A 14,649-nucleotide genomic window follows, 5' to 3' on the forward strand; every position below is an offset into this window, starting at 1 on the left:
GATCTCTCTGTCTATGGACACTTCTGTAGCAGCAAGGCGTATTTAAAATACAGGAATTAAGTTTGCTGCTCCCTTGCCAGTCCCTCTCTCCCTCATCTCAGTGCAGCTGGATACAGAGAGGCCATTCCATCTGGTTCACATTTAAGGTGTTTTTCTAGCTGATAGAGTTTCCTGATAAGGAACAGCTCCCAGGGCTGAGATTCACCAGCCACCCTAATAAATGGTCATCTCTGGCACCTTACTGTCTGGGAGATTCCATGGGAGAGTCTCATCCCAAGGTTTACAACCCTAAGGACAGAGGTCATTGTTACTCATCCTCCACCTCAATCAGCCAATCAGGAACTGGTAGGGCAGGGTAACCCCACATGGGTCTCGAATGCCCGCGGAACTTTTAGCCACTGAACTACCGTAGGTTAGCCCAGCTGACAGCCTCGTGAACCACCGGTACTCCACCGCCAAAGCTTGCCTGATCAACGAGTGAACTACGGTCGGAACTGTCGACAGCTGAATCTCAGGATTCAGGGCTAGCGCTACATCGGGAACGAACTGGTCTTCTTCCCATCTAAAGAGTGTGACTGGCTTGGACCCGCAGTCACTTTCCATGTGCACAAGCTCTGCTAGTTTCAGCCAACACTAACTAGCCGGTCTTCAAAGAGCATCAGCAGCGCATCGCAACAGGAATCTCTCCCTCCTCTCCTTCTCGCCAGCCGCACCGGCCACTGCCTGGCACCGAGCCAGAGAGTGCCGATTGCACACAGCAACAGCCTGCCACTACTTCTTTTGTCCGCGGGAGATCTGAATCCACACAGATCGGATGAGTATTCAACATTCTGCATTACAGCTCGAGAATTTAATTGTTACCTCAACCACAATTGATATCAATCTAATACCTATGAGTGATGTACTTGCTTTTGAGTATCTAGTGTAGAAGTTGTAATCCCAGTTCATTTACGAAACAGTCTAAATGAATGGTATACGGAATGTATGTCCCTCTTGGTTTGGAACTCTTCATGATTTAATATATACCTTTTGTATTCTGCTAACCCACACTCTTAAGATCTGTTATGTTTATATGCACATTTTATGTATTAATAAGTGTATTAGTATCTGTGTGTGTGCGTTAATGAGTTAACTCACAAGGTCGGTTTTCTAATAGCCATCAAAGAATCATTTTGTGACTTACTGCTACAATTAATAATTGTCCCAGTAAATACACAAAACCCCTACACATTCATGGAAACCAATATTTACCTGCTAATCCAGAATGCAGCAGAGAACAGTTGGACAGAAGGTTAGTATTTGTCGATACTGCATCACAGAAGTCAGTCTCTTCCCCCTCATTATGCAGGCTGACTTGTTGAACGATGAACTGTCCTCCAGTGACTGTCAGCTGCAATCACTGACTCAGACATGGTGTTGATCCATTGATGGCACTTTGGCTGATTTGGTTAACATGCTTTCCTCTTAAAACAGGAGATGCTGAGTTCAAATCCCAGCAGTGCTTGTCTTACAAAATGAATCACTATGGATGATTACGTACAGCTTGATTTTGTTTAACGCAACTTTTCATTTTCTTTCTGGAACAACTTGCTTTTCATGAAATTCATACAGCTTGTGAAAGATGAAATACAAATCTTGCCTTGTATATCGCAGGCTGGTAAGAAAAAAGCATTATTTTCTTTTTTTAAGCTTGCAAATGGAGAAAAGGGACACATGTGAGTCTCTGTTAATTGAAAGGTTAGTGGTTTGAGCCCACCCAGAAATGCACTTCTCATTATTGCAATGTAAACCTCATCTCTACTTATTCGGATTTCTTAGCAAAACCTTAACCCACTTGATATTTGCAAGACATGTGAATGTTTTTGTTAAACAATTAAGTACGTAAGTCAATATCACTGGGAATGGCCAATAATGACCAACATTCAAGGACATCATATTCAGCCAAGGACTGAACGGCTGGCAGAAGAATTCATTTATGCTCTTGATGCATCCTTAGTTAGAATATTTAAAATTAAATTACAACACAGATTTGTTGGAGAACTTGACAAGCAAAAAAGATAGTTGGACAGCATGATTATGTTAGGACTGTACATTTGTATTTCAATACTTTTGTATATTTATCTTAATTTTAATATACATGTAACCATAAGTGCTGTTCTATGTAAATAAATTTTGTTGTATTTTATCATATTTTAGCTGAGGGCACAAGGGGGTATATTATACCTTTCGAAACTTCCAAGACAACTACAGTATAACAGAGGCTCATACTTTAATATAATTTGCTTTAAAAGAAAACCACAATTTGTACGATATCATCCCTCAATATCGACGTTCAAATGAAGGATTTAAAGAAGCAACAGCGATAGGAGAGTACATTGATTTTGGACCAGTGTTTGCATCTGAACAATCCTTCCTCCTGGAAAGAAGAAAAAACAGGTATGTTTTGAGTCTCATGATGATGCTCTTCTGGATAAAAAAAAACAGTGCGAATTTGTTTCGGATGTATTTTGGATAAAATTATAACTGTCATCGAAGAGAACTTTGATCAGTTGAATGCAGTTGAAACTTTTGACATTTTATATGATGACAGGACGTACATTTAGGACTCAGTACCGATAACGCTGCTACTATTGATGGAGTAGAAATAAGTGTATTGGCAATTTTATCTGAGGCAAGAAGTACTAGAACACCTCCTATAAAAATGTTAGGATTCAGAGCAAGAAATATTTTTCCACTTCACCCAATGGTATTGCATTAACGAGGCTGAAGCTGGCTTCTTATTCGCCAGCTTCTTCTTCTGCCTTAAATGCTGCTGCTGTGATGTTATGCCGCCTTTCGCCTGTAGATGGCTCTTTACAGTAATTTTTAAAAGTACTAATCGGGATGGATTACTGTATTTATCCTCAGTAAATGGGAATATGTAAGTAGTGACTATCCAAATAACATTTTTGTGTGAAACACATTTCAGAAAATTGTAAACCAATTTTCAAAACTCACAGTAACACAAACACAATAAGTAAATAAGACAAAACAGAAGTTCACAGGCACTTTCTGCATATTTACCACGACCTTGCCTTCTGACCATAAAAAGTCTTAAAATCTTGCATTTTACAAGAACTTTTTAATATAAATGGGACGTCTAGAACATGGCATATGAGAATATATGGTTAACCGAGGATGAGCAACGGGTGATGGCACTTTCTGCTTCTTGCTATAAACCTACCCCCTGGTTATAAAAACATCTAAAAATTCTGACACTGAGGTGTGAGAGACAATGGAACAGACTATCAAAATCCTGAACTTTAGGAAATTTTACTGTGCTATTTTTTTAAATATGACCCTGTGAACCTGGCATGTCCCTCCTTCCTCATTACCAAAACATCTCAATGTTCCGACACTATGTACATTGGTAATTACAACACTTCACTGTTGCATTTCTGAGTTGTGACATTGTGAACATGGCATGTTAAAGTATATAGACAATCTAGATCAGAACAGGCTAAATGCAATTCATAGTGATTTATCACTTTCTTACTTTCTAAATGAAAAAAAAAAAATTCAGTGATTATGACACTTCGGTATGACATAAAATATGCTTCAATGACAGAATAAATAATCATGGAAAAAATACCCACAGTGGACATTCATATTTGTGATTATAGGAAATTTAAATATCAGGTGAGTAGCTGCGTCAGCATGCGTATGCTGCAAAGGAACAAGTAAAGGGTTATTCCATGCTGAAAAGAGAAGAAAGGAAACACAACTTGTTGGCCGTGGAGCCTTCTTCAGGTGTGAGAAAGACAGGGCAGTAAGCAAAGATAATTTTCTTTTTATCTTTGCTTACTGCAGTTTATCTTTGATGACAACATCAAAGACATTAAGTATTTTTTACCGCTAACAGCTCAACATCATCTTCCTTTTATATCTAACCTCATCAGATCTCTCAACTCCCAACTCTTCCAGTTTCTCACTTCAGAGAAGGATAAAAAACTCAATCATCCTCTACAGAGAAAAACCATCAACACCCCTGCCACCTCCACCAATCCTAACCTTGTTGTTACTATACCCTCTGACCTTTCCCTTTCACCCCTTTGCATCCTCAGCTAACATATTTTAATATTACAACACAATTACAATAGATTGTATTTATGTTTAAAATTAAGGTAAATATGTCAAAATATCAAAATCCAACTGCACAGTGCTAACGTAACAATGCTAGTCAAGTTCTCAAACAAATCTGCATTGTATTTTTAAAATATTTCAGCAGAGGATGTGACGGGAGTATAAATGATTCGACGATCATTTTTCTTGTGAGAATATGGTTTTCTGGGGAGTTGCGATGTTGGGCATTATTGGACATTTTTGACACGTGTTGAACACTCGCATTTCCTGCAAATATTAAAATGGCTATGGTTTCGCTGAGAAATCCAATTGACCTATGCGAAGACAATATTTACATCGCCAAAGAAGCCCTTCCCCGGGTGGCGTCGAACCACCAACCTTTTGATTAATAGCCGAACGCGCTAACCGATTGCGCCACAGAGACTAACTGCTGGATATTTTTTCTCGAATCACAAGTTTCCGGTTAAAAAAAATCTCTTACCATTCTTTTTGCCAGCCGGTAATATTTCTTCTGCACTGATAACCAAGAATTGAATTTCATTTTTCGCAAGCTGTGTGAATTTCATCAAAAACAAGTTTTCCAGAAAGGAAATGAACACATGCATTTAACGAAATCAAGCCCTTTGTGAGTGACCAAAATGGTACGTTCTGTACTACAAGATAGGAAAAAATACACAGCTGGGATTTGAACCTAGGTTCTTTTGTTTAATAAAAAGGCGCTTTAACCAACTAAGCTATGGTGACAGGACAGCTGTTTCCTTTTACAGCCACTTGGACACACCGCTCTGAGACATCTGCGTTCAGTAAGCGCTGAACCTGCTCTCAGAGCAAATTGCCTCTTTTACATACAGTAGCAGCCCCGACACTGAGAAACGAAGAGAACTGGCTTTTATCTGGCATTTTTCATGTCCAATGGGTTTGACATCTCCCAAGGGCGACAGAGTTCTTTTGCAACACTATTTCTTCCTCTTTTTTCTTTCTGTACGCTTTGATAAAAACGAGAAATCGTGCAAGGGAAAAATGTATTTTTTTTTTCATAGAGAAAACGTGCACCAGGAAATGTTGTGTTGAGAAGAAGTGATTTAACATGATACGTGACCTAATTTATCGGAGCAAATGCTCACCCAGCAAGGTCTGGAGAGGTTGGAGAGTCTGGTGGATGTGATAATTATACGGTGTTGTGGAAGAAAGTCTTTCTTTGAATTCTCAATCAATCGGAATTTCAGTGCGAAACATAAACCCTTTGTCTGATTTAATGAGATGATATTTTAAAACATAAAAAATCAGAAAACACGTTTCTCACTTTGAAATTTTAGACGTGGCGGTGTATTACTAGCAGCGGCGCTGAGCACACTATGGGGGAATTCAGGTTATGTGAAATACCAGCGGTTTAATAAATAACGCAGCTGATTTCGGATCATAAGATTATAGGTTCGACTTCTACCTGGCTCGTGTACATTTTATTCAAGCTCCTCAGTAATAGATGTCTATTATGTAATGAACCGCACCTGAAAGCAAACGTTGGGTCTGTTTCCTTTGTTTTCCAGCATGAAATAGCAAATCGTTACAAAAAGCACCTGCTAATGTCCAATAGCGTTTTTTTTTTCAAATTACATTTTCAGGCTTCAGACACTATTTAATAAAAGAAAAGTGTCCGAAACTCCCTAACTTTCAGGTTTGCTTGAACCTGTATTTTTTAAAAAGAAAGTTACCTGAAACTTCCGGGATTCCATTCTATGATGTAGCTGTCTCTAAAGTTGGACGTGATGTTTAGCAGATGTGAACGGTGCCTTTTCTCGTGTTCAAGGCTGTTCGCTGTGTGAGCTCCACACTGCGTGTCCTGTACTGCTCTATTTTGTTTAGATCATCTATGTGGTGTTCAGATAGAACTCAACTGCATGGTGTTCAGGACTAGCAGAACCTGAAAAACTAACAGCTGACTTCGACGTGATTTGAACACGCAGCCTTCTGAACTGGAGTCAGACGCGCTACCGTTGCGCCACGAGGTCGCGGTCATCAGCGTCTTTGAATTCCTCAAAGGAGACAAATCAGCCTCACAAAAAAAAATCTCCTGTGAAGAGCGCTGCTCTTCCGAAGAGAGTCTCTTCTTCCCAGACAACATTTTATTCTTCCTGCGCAGCTCTTGTGCAGGTGTTGTTCTCAATTACAGATCCAGGAACACTGATTTGTTTTCCTATTTTTTTTTTAAATTAAGTACCCCATAGTGCAACGGTAGCACGTCTGACTCTAAATCCCCAAGTTCATTTTCAAGGTATATCGGAGTCAACTGATACTGATCAGGTTCTGCTGCTACTGAACCCGCAGTCTTCACCTTAAAGTTCAGTTCCTCAAGCCTTCTGACCTTATATGTCCATCCCTTCTCGTCAAAACTCGTATTTTCACAGGGTACCCTTCAGAAATCGCAGTATAGAATGAAAAAACTCCAGTAGCTCTCGGCCGCTGTTGGTGATTTTCCTTTAAAAATAAATGAATCTCTGGAAATTTTACGGAGTGTATCACTTTCACCGAGACCGAGAAGTGTTAAGCTGTACATGAGTCTTTGTGGCTCGGTTGTTAACCGAAAGGGTGGTGGGTTGAGCCCTCCCAGGGACGCTATGAGCCTTTTAAGGTACAAAGCAGTCTCACTTTATCTCCACGGCCGGTCTTGTACCGCAATCAAATACAGAGCCCGTAGGAGGCAGTAAGCTCGCATATACTGTATAGCTCACTGTGTATATAATGAAGAAGCAGAGGTTAGTTTCTCATCTGCGCGTTACAGAGCCTTACGCAACTCGTACTGTACCAACAGCTAGAGTTTGGTCCCTGCACGGGCTATTAGTTGAAAGGCCATTGTAAATGACGTGTAAGAGATTTATAGATAGATACTTTATTGATCCCGTGAGGGAAATTAATAAAGCTTATCCAGCTGGCTTTTATGTTTCACACTAAATTGCGATCTTGAAACCAAAATAATTAGAAATATGGAACACAACCGTTGTTCCCCAAAAAGGAAAGCTGTTTAACACTGACGTCACTCCTTTTTATTTAACCCAGATTGTGAAGACAACTCTGCCCTATCAAAGGAAAATGTTGCACAAAAGTTGGAAAGCACACTCTGAATCCATCTGTACTGTATATTTGATTTCCGCGATCCGTTCAAGGCTGCTTGGTGCTTCGCAAGCAAGTCATTTCAGGGAAGAAACTCAGTTTAGAGAACTACGGGTGCATTTTCACTCATTGAATTTGATCTTTGTACTCTCTTATCAGTCTCAGCAATAATATTTCAAAATTACAGTTCGGATTTGTTGGAAAACTTCACAGGCATTATTAAGTTAGGACTGTACAATTGTATTTTAATATCTTGGTATATTTACCTTCATTGTAATATGGATGTAACCATAAATATTCTTAAGCATGTTGTACTTTTCTCGTACTTTTTAAAACATTTTAACTGATGACGCACACGACTATTATACCTTGTGATACATGCAAGACATCTGTAAACTAAGATGTAATTACAGTCAAATTGGCAATTAACAGAAAACCACAATTTGTATAAGAAACGTATAAATTTGATTGCTTCCATAGTATTTTGGATTTTCTTACGAAGATCTCACGAAGTATTGCCAGGATCTATATTACCGCTCGGTAGCGATAACACTGCTGATATTGAGTAGAAATCGATGATGTATTGACAACTTTATCTGAAGCGAGAAGTCCTAGAACGCTGCCTATGAAGTGTTAGGATTCATACCAAGATATACTTTTTGTTTTCAACCCAAAATGCTGCTATTGCATTACACATTATATGAACATTACCAGTTTTGGTAGCTTCTCTGCACCATTTTTCAAAACTGAAACTAATTACAAAATTACTTAAGATCAACCATGACAAAAAATTATAAATCAGGACTAATATTAATATCAACTGATGTTACTACAGAAAAAAAGATTTAACTGAAATATTAATAAGACTATGCAAGCCTAAAAAGTAGAACAATTCAATTTATATAACTTTTTTTTTAGAAATGGGCTCACACACCGGAAGACACTAACATTTCTCTTCGTTAGAGTATGTGGATAACAGTTTAACCCAAAATGTTTGGAGTCCAGAGGGAGGACTCGCTCGCTGAATGATCTCTCAAGAAATCCCTGGTGAGATTCAACAGGTGTTTTCTTCAACAGCCACTAAAAGTCTGATGACCTTCTCTGGATTTCCTGAATATGACGTAAAATTAGTTCAAATCATTTGGTAGTTAACAGAACGAAATGCTTTGGAGGTACATTTAAAACAGCAGAGCAACACTGTAGCACTTTGTGTGTGACTGAATTTAATTGTGTAAACCTGGCTCTCTATGAACACGAGCAAAGAGTTCTCACTCAACAGAAGATTGCGATGTGAGCACAACAATATAAGATATCTCAAGATGCCAGGGATTTCATACATGAAAAGCATGCACTCTACCACTGAGCTACACAAGACGGTAATGTGATATTAGAATTTCAGAGTTCTTGACGGATTCAGGCTCCTTCTCAGAGGTCCTTGCTCGCCAAATAACTTTGCATCTGAGGAAGAGTACCACGGAAAAAAACCAACTCAACAAGAGAGCGCGTTGGTTGCTCTTGCTCTTAATGCAAGGAGCTGTTTTTTTTTTCCTCGCAATAATCATTATTAACCAGAAACAGCAGCACAGGTAGGTCGCATTTGTGATTATGTCACTTCTCTGCTTCAGCAAGGTCAATGAAAGACTCTGAAAGTAGTAAAGCAAAACTGAACTCAAAATCATATTAGGAATTCTGAGCGATATCTCCATACAGGTAATCCAATAAGAACGTTGAAATATTTGAATATCATCTCTCTGTATATTGCGCTGCTTTTTACCCAGAGTAAAACTATTGGATTGAAGGAATGCTAACCGCTGGGTTAAAATGTATAGTTGTTATTTTGAGAAATCTGTAAACTCGTGATCTTATATGTTTTAAAAGACAGCACAGGAAAAAACGACAGTGCTGATTATTTTCCGGAGACGGAGCACTGATGACCTATCCGAGCTAATTGATAAAGCCCACCCAGTGGATACTCTAGCAGAACGTCAAAGAACATTCACCTTTGTATCCAAAGAAACCACAGGAACAACATCAGGAAGCACAATCAATTCCCCTTTTAAATCTTTCCTGTAAGGTATGCTATGTGAATTCATGAAGTTAATCCTCTGATCTCTTTTGATCACGAACAAAGTATTTCTGATGGAGCGCTATGTTCAAAGATTTAATAAGCTTTACCCCTGCCAACGATTCGGCGTGAAGAATTAAAAGTTTCACAGACAAAAGCAGCTCACCACCACAGCCAATATTAAATGTACTTGCCGGAACACTATCATGTGCACTGCCTCAAAAGTGATCTCGGCAGATGTTGTTCCCTACATAAAGCTGAACGTGCCAAAGAGAATTTCTGTTGAGAAAACAAAATATTTTTTCTGCCTTGATGTTAAGCTGACAGCCTGTCTTTTAGAAAGTCTATCTCTAAACACTTCCCGCAGCCTAACAAAAAGCGCTTTTACTGATCGTATTGCAGGTCTTAAAATACTAACATTTGGCAGCAGTGGGACTTGAACCCACACCCCCAGAGAAACTGGAGCCTAAATCCAGCACCTTAGACTGCTCGGCCACACTACCTTCCTCCATACCCCTCTTCCTCACATTGCTGGCTTGGACTGGGGGGCTTCAGCTCTTGTCGTTGGATCTAATGATATCATGACATGTGGAAGTGACTGCACCTTCATCTTCCGAGATGCTTTCAATAGCACAAACGCTACTTTCACCGGCACAAACATAGCAATAATGAAGATGGTGGGATTCATCCTTTGTGCTATTTGTAGGGGTGCAACTCTATGGCGATCTACTGACTTGAAGAGCAAAGATCAAAATCCTCTGCTACTACTGTTGCTTTTTTCATAGTTTCTTCAAATCCTTCATTTGAACGTCGATTTTGAAGGATATTGATGATAATACCACATAAATTGTGGTTTTCTTGTGATCGCCAATCTTATTCAAATACCAGCCTTTTTTACAGTTCCTTGCGTGTTTCACAAGGTATAATAGCCCCCCTCGCATCCACAGCTAACATATTTTAAAATGACAATAGATTATACAGCATGCATGTTAACATTTATATTAAAAATATATAAATAAAATAAAGTAAAGATACCAAATAACATACAGTGCTAACCCAATAATTCTTGTCAGGTTCTCCAACAAATCTGCGTTGTTATTTTAACATGTTTCAGCTGAGGGTGCAACAGGAGTATAAATGAATTTTCTCGCCAGCCATTCAAAGACCAAATTCCATGAGTGAACATTATTTTCTCAGACGTTGCCGGCATTGGACTTTGCCGGTGGTATTGAATTATGTCCACAACTGTTGTAGTAGTTCCTTCTTGAAGTTCGACACGTGCAAAGCACTCTTAATATCATAGGTGTTAATGTTCGCTGAGTCTATTCGAGTCATGGTGTGTATCCTTGCCTATCATTGGGAGACGGGTAGCTTTTTTACACTCAGATTCCAATCTTCAATGCTTTGTGTGAGAGCTTACATAACTTTCATTTTCTCACATTTTCTGACGACTGTTCCAAAGGGGCACCCTGTCAATTCCGAATACTTTTCAAAAATCTGCCTGCATGTTTGATTATTGTCATTTCATTTAGAAAAAGTTCAATATTGATCATAACTAAAGAAAATAATGATCACGAACAAAAAAGGGATAAAGATGCGAGTCGATCTTGAATCACAGCTAGGTGACACAGGCTTCTGTTCTGATATGGTTGTATGAGAAACAGGAGGAATCGCCAATCTCCTATAGAACATGAGTTGAATCAGGAGTGAGACATTTTGTATACTCGTGCATATGTCAACGCCTGACCTACATCATAAAACTAACATTAAGTTGTCAGAGACATTCATTTATATACAAACGAGACAGACCAAGTAATAATTTTACATTAGTTCAGGTGGGTAAACCTGAACTAACTAACTAATAAACCTATTAATAATTCTACATTAACGTGTTCTACAATGATCAGACTAATTGAAATGGTCTGATTCAGAGCCTGTGCAGTTCGTGCTAATTACAACAAGGACAGTTCTGATAATTTTCTGACGCGAGGCCTGACGCGTTATTCATTACGCCACTGACCCTGCTATTGTAGTGCTAAAAAAACACGTTTTCTACATTTATGTCTGTTTAAAAATCACTCTCTAAAAAAGACAAAGGGTTTGTGTGTCGCGCTAAAATTCCGCTTCATTTCGAATGCAAATAAAAACCGTTTTGTTCCAAGAAATCATAAATTTGTCACATCCTTCATACTATACTTCTCTCTTGTATTAGTAAAGCATTTTGGTTTAAACTGAACAATATATGAAAGGTTTCATCTATACACTTACACATACTAAGTATACGAATAAATACTCGGAAGAAGCCGCAGCTCAGGTATTAGAGAGATTTAAAATTGGATCGGAGGATTTAGAGTCCAGACTGCAAACCAACAGCTGACACAGGTCTTTTATAGAACCGTTTTGATTTCCTCTACTTTGTCCCCGTGACGTCATTGTCCTGCTCGCAGCCGAGCCCGACACACGTCTGGTTTTTGTCGCTAGGCGCACACCCTGCGGTCCATGTGGGTCCTAATACCCCAGTACAATGACGGAACACTAAACTGTAAACAGGTGCCGTCCTTCGGCTGAGACGTAAAACCGAGGTCCTGACTCTCTGTGATCATTCAGGAGAATGGTGGTGGTGGAGGGGAGTCCCCATTACCTGTAAAGCGCATTGAGTGGAATATCCAGAACAGCGCTATATAAGTGTAAGCAATAATGATTATTATTATTATAATGTAAAATGCAATAAAAAATAAAAAAAATATATCAAACTTTGATTCAAAATAGATCAATGTAAAAACTGATAAAGCTAATGCTTTTTTCAGGGCTATATCCACTTTTGTTTTAAAAAGCGAAGTCTGTCGCGATTGTGAAAGTTAGAGAAGGTGTCCCAGCGGGTGCCTTCATATCGCGAGCGTCAGTCTCGCCCGTAGCTGCGAGAAGGTTAAAAGCGCCCAAGTGATCTGTCTTTCATCAGAGTACTTGCCGGAGCAGTAAGACGCAGAGCACCATCCAGCAGCTGTAGACGATGTTCGGGGAAGAGCTAATTCTGTTTTTAGCACAGGGAGTGAGAATGAGCTCAGTCCAGCTCCCAGCACAATCCATCCTGGTTTGGTTAAAGTGCGTCTGAGGCTCTTTGGATCGTAACGTAAAAAAAAACAATTGCTCACATCGTGTGACTTCCACGACAGGAAGGAAAGGTATCACTTAAAAAAATCAGAACTGAAGATTTGGATCCTGGGCCTCAATTTGATCAAATTATTAAAATGATAATTATCAAAATATCAGACTGTGTTTCTGCAACATTTCGTGCACAGTACGCCATTTTAATCTAAAACAGTCACAACGAGGGCTTTACACGCAGTGTGGGGTATTTTCCCCTTTTATATTTTTGCCACTTTATATCGAACCTGTTATACTCCCAGAAGTGCACAGTAGCTTGTACTTAATAAAAATGTACAATTCACCACTGGTATAAACAGATGTGTGCCGTGTTTGCCTTTGTAAGCATTTGTTTAAAAAATAAGTTCACAATACGATAAAAACACAGAAAGCGCAAACTTTATAATACAACGATACAAAATCAATACCAAATCATTATGCCAATTAAGTACCTATCCTTTGAAAACAGAGAACACCTTTATATCTACAAAAAAACTTGACATTTGTATGTATTTTTGACTTACAAAGCAGACAGTGTAGTCCCTTAATTCAAAGATCAGATCTTGGCCAAAACAAGACAATCAGACGTGGGCTGAATTCGGAACAGGAACCTCTACTTCGTCGTTTATTGAGCTTTTGATCAATGTCTGATTGAAACAGATTCGCTTTTTTAACTCTTTGATTAAAGTACACAAAAAGCACCTTCCTTCGAGCCGGAATCGAACCAGCGACCTAAGGATTCCCCGTTGATTTCTCTACAGTCCTCCGCTCTACCAACTGAGCTATCGAAGGAATGTCAAACATTGCTTTCTGGCACATACTGCCCAATGTTGTGAAATGTTCCGGGTGATTTAAATCCCACTTCGACATCAAGTTTCCAACTTGTTTCCTTAGTATTGTTTACCTTGAATTTAAGCCACGAACCAGGATTCTACTGTATAAACTTCCAGGGATATTACAAAATGTTTGATGGGGCATCAATCATTCCAGGCGGAAATTGACTCCTTTTTTTTTCTCGAGGGATCATATTAAACATTTCATTAGTATCGAGAGGAGGATCACCATGAGACACAAAACAGTTTCTTTCTGTCTTTATTAGAAAGTACCGTTTGTGCTACATTAATAATATTTTCGTGGAAATAAAGAAGTTGTAAATTTTAAAATTTATATTTGAATCGAAATGTGGTTTTGAGTTAAATATTAGCGTGTTCATGTAATTAGTTCGTGTTTGTCATTACTATATATATATTGCCATGTTACTAGAATTTGTAACTGAAGTTTACTAGTTGTGTTTTTTATGATGATTAGACATTTGTTGATTACAATATTGTATATAATCTATAATTTAAACTACATATTTTTCAGGTGTGAATAATTGTATATTTTAAGAATAAATTTCTAAAACAAATCATTGGCTTTATTTACTAGTTTCTACACCTATAAAAATCTTTCTTTGATGTATAATAGACCTTTAACTATATATGTATAATAGTCCTCTAAATTCAGCCGTATAATAGAACTCCAACCATTTATGTATAATAAACATATAATCATAGATCAGGTGGGTAGCTGCGTCAGCATGCGTAGGCTGCAAAGGAACAAGTAATAGGTTTATTCCATGCTGAAAAAAAGAAGAAAGAGAACACAACGTTTCGGCCGTGGAGCCTTCTTCAGGTGTGAGAGAGACAGGGCAGTAGGCAAAGGTAAAGTAGCGGGAGAACAAAGGTTGGGAGGGAGGAGGAGTGAGAGGCGGGAGCAGGGGACAGAAAGAGAGGCCAATCAAGAGGTGTGAAGTCAGAATGGGTGCAGAGAGGTGTGAAATGAAACTTCCAATGAATGGAGAAAATTTAAAAGAACAGTAGTCTGTCGTTAAGGGAAGGGAGAAGGTGTGATCCTAGCTGCAGAATAATTTTAGTTTCGGTGGTCTTTCTGATGTATGAGTTTGGAAAACCGTCTTTGAGAACACAGACGGAGAGATTAGAGTGGTCGTGGCCGTCAGAGGTGAAATGAGAAACAATGGGCTTGGAGAGATCTTTAATCTTTACAGCCCTGACGTGTTCTCTGAAACGGTCTCCGAGTCTCCTTCCTGTTTCTCCAATGTAGATGGCTGGGCATTTACTGCAAGAGATACAGTAAACAAGGTTGCTGGAGGTACAAGATGCTGTCTGGGTGATCCGGAATTGTCCTGAGGGGCCTTGAATGAGTGTGGT

At 38.9% G+C, this 14,649-nt stretch overlaps 3 non-coding genes across 3 annotated transcripts; all 3 read right to left on the reverse strand.

Annotated features, from left to right (window-relative positions):
• Positions 1–6,059: 6,059 nt before the first annotated feature.
• Positions 6,060–6,131, reverse strand: trnaw-cca (transfer RNA tryptophan (anticodon CCA)). Its single transcript has one exon. It is a non-coding gene; the product is annotated as a tRNA-Trp (tRNA).
• Positions 6,132–9,716: 3,585 nt separating this feature from the next.
• Positions 9,717–9,798, reverse strand: trnal-uag (transfer RNA leucine (anticodon UAG)). The gene has a single exon. It is a non-coding gene; the product is annotated as a tRNA-Leu (tRNA).
• Positions 9,799–13,143: 3,345 nt separating this feature from the next.
• On the reverse strand, positions 13,144–13,231 carry trnay-gua (transfer RNA tyrosine (anticodon GUA)). The gene is given in 2 exon segments: positions 13,144–13,179; positions 13,195–13,231. It is a non-coding gene; the product is annotated as a tRNA-Tyr (tRNA).
• Positions 13,232–14,649: the final 1,418 nt, after the last annotated feature.

Source organism: Atractosteus spatula, unplaced genomic scaffold, assembly GCF_055471065.1.
Source record: "Atractosteus spatula isolate fAtrSpa1 unplaced genomic scaffold, fAtrSpa1.hap1 Scaffold_144, whole genome shotgun sequence".
In the NCBI taxonomy this organism is placed as follows: domain Eukaryota; kingdom Metazoa; phylum Chordata; class Actinopteri; order Semionotiformes; family Lepisosteidae; genus Atractosteus; species Atractosteus spatula.